General features: G+C 42.3%; 1 non-coding gene across 1 annotated transcript; it reads left to right on the forward strand.

Moving 5' to 3' along the window:
• Positions 1-1026: 1026 nt before the first annotated feature.
• LOC128050108 (small nucleolar RNA SNORA70) lies at positions 1027-1162 on the forward strand. Its single transcript, XR_008199620.1, has one exon. It is a non-coding gene; the product is annotated as a small nucleolar RNA SNORA70 (small nucleolar RNA).
• Positions 1163-2567: the final 1405 nt, after the last annotated feature.

Raw genomic sequence — 2567 nt, forward strand, 5'->3', positions numbered from 1 at the left:
ATAGTGAATGTACTGTCCCCAACCGGCCATCTAAGCAAACATGATGGAAATGTCAGAATTCTTCTAGGTGCCACCTGCCTCTCATTACCCACCCACTTCTGCACACATGCAGCATCTAATTACCAAATCCCTTCAATTTTATCTCCCTAATATCTCTTGAGATCCAACTCCTTTCTCCTCATCCCCATTACCATTGTGTCAGTCTAGGCTTCCCCCAGTTCTTTTGGGGGGACTTTTAGAAGAACCTTCTAAATAGCCTCCCTGCCTCTAATAACCAACTCCCCTCCACCTCATACTCCATGTCACTCTGAGGGTGATGACAGATTTAAAGAAAGCAAATATGGCCATGTCTTATTTATGAATTTATCTATTTCATTTCCTATAGAATTTGAAGTAAATTAAACGGAGCTTATAAACAAATTAAATACGTACATTTAAAAACAACCAAGAAAAGCAGACTTAAACAAAGTTCAAGGTCACAAAGAAAGTTGTAATGAAAAGATATGAGTTAAAATTATATGACTCTGGGCTTCCCGGTGTCCATAACAAAAAAAGAAATACATCAGTAATATGTTTACATCATCTATAAAGTGAAAATACTACTTCCTCAGAAGAATCAAAGCTGATTGACAAGAAATAACCTTATGTGAGATTTCTCTTGGAGGGTGCTATTGTTTAGGGCACAACTACAATGAGCCTAACAACAGATTTCTGTAATGTTCTTCATTATACGTCAAGTGCACGTGCCAAAACCGTCAATGAAAACAGTTGTTCAGAAGACTAATGATGCCATTTCCTTACTTAAAATCCTCTGTGGTCCCCCGTTATCATGCAGATATTTACTTGGGGATAAAGTAGCAAGCCCTTTGTGATCCCACTCTGCCTAGCATCATTTCCTGCTGGTCAGCAACCCTCACCCCATGTTAAACTATATGAGGATCACTTTGCCTGCTTCCTGGGCCTGAAACAGTCTCCATCCCATCCTCATCATCCATCTGAAGAATTCTTGCTCTTTTTAAAATTTTTTTACAGCCAATTGAGCTGACCTTCCTCTATTCCCCATGGGGGCCCCAGTGTGCAATAGCTGCAAACAGCAGCCTCCTTGGTGGTGTATGCAGCCTGTGGCCTGTATGGGCTGCCCTAAGGGACCTTGGAGACAATCCTTCTGGTGGACATTTATAATTGGCATGCTATCTCCGGTCTAGGCGCCAGATGGGTATGCATGGTGCCTTTGGAAAGCCCCAGGGCACAGTAGCCATTAACCAAAACATTATGTCCATCCACACCAAGCTGCAGAACAAGGAGCATGTGGTTGAGGCCCTCTGCAGAACCAAGTTCAAGTTCCCTGGCTACCAAAAGATCCACATCTCCAAGAAATGGGGATTTACTGGTTTAATGTGGATGAATTTGAAAACATGGTGGCAGAAAAGCAGCTCATCCCAGGTGGCTACAGGTCAGACACATCCCTAACCATGACCCCTGAACAAATGACAGTCTCTGCAGTCAGCAGAGCCTTAGGGCCTCCCTTCCTTACTCATAGTTTTTGTTGTGTGCTCAGTTATGTCCAACTCTTTGTGACCCCATGGACTATAGCCTGCCAAGTTCCTCTGTCCATGGAATTTTCCAGGCAACAATATTGGAGTGGGTTGCCGTTTCCTACTCCAGGGGATCATCCTGACCCAGGGATTGAACCCATGACTTCTGTGTCTCCTGAATTGCCAGGTGGATTCTTTACCGCTGAGCCACCTGGGACGCCCCCTCCTTAAGCATACCCACCAGTAAATCCTGCTTTTCAGTCAAAAAAAGAATTCTTGCTCTTTCAAGACCCAATCCATGTGCCAACATCCTAAATACCCCTTCCTGCCAATGTTAAATTCTCCCATCTTCTATGCTCCAATAATTACTTTTACTTGTCACTGCTAAAACACTTATCAAGTTGTTGATAATTACATGTTTATCTCTCTCCTCTACTGGATGGTGTACTGAAGATGAACCCAATTTTTATAGATTTTCTGTAAATATTTTCAGATGAATAAATGAGAGACAAAAGTTACAAAAACAACAAACTCACTTAGACTTACCTATTTTATTAATGTACATAATGGGTAAAGCACCCATCTTTCCTGGGTGATAGGAACGTTTTTGTCCAATGAGGTGACTCTGGGTGGGTTCTTGGATGGGGACTGATCATCAGAAAGACCAAATCATGATTAGACAGCTTGGAATTTTCAGTCCTAACCCCCCATTCTTATGAGAAAAGAGAAGGGCTGGAAATCGAGTTAATGTCTTTGATGAACCACCATAAAATTCTAATAGTATGGGGTGCCAAGAGCCTCTAAGTTGGTGAATGCATGGAGATTTGGGGAAACTAATGGACCCAAAAAGGGCATGGAAGCTCTGTGCCCGTCCCACATACCTTGTCCTATGCATCTCTTCCATCTGGCTCTTCATCTATATCCTTTTATAATCAATTAGCAGACAGTAAGTAAACTTAAAAAAAAAAAATTCTCTGGCCTGACCCCTCATCATTCTCTCTCCTGTACTTTTACAACATGCCCCTGTCTTTC

Source organism: Budorcas taxicolor, chromosome 6 (assembly GCF_023091745.1).
Source record: "Budorcas taxicolor isolate Tak-1 chromosome 6, Takin1.1, whole genome shotgun sequence".
In the NCBI taxonomy this organism is placed as follows: domain Eukaryota; kingdom Metazoa; phylum Chordata; class Mammalia; order Artiodactyla; family Bovidae; genus Budorcas; species Budorcas taxicolor.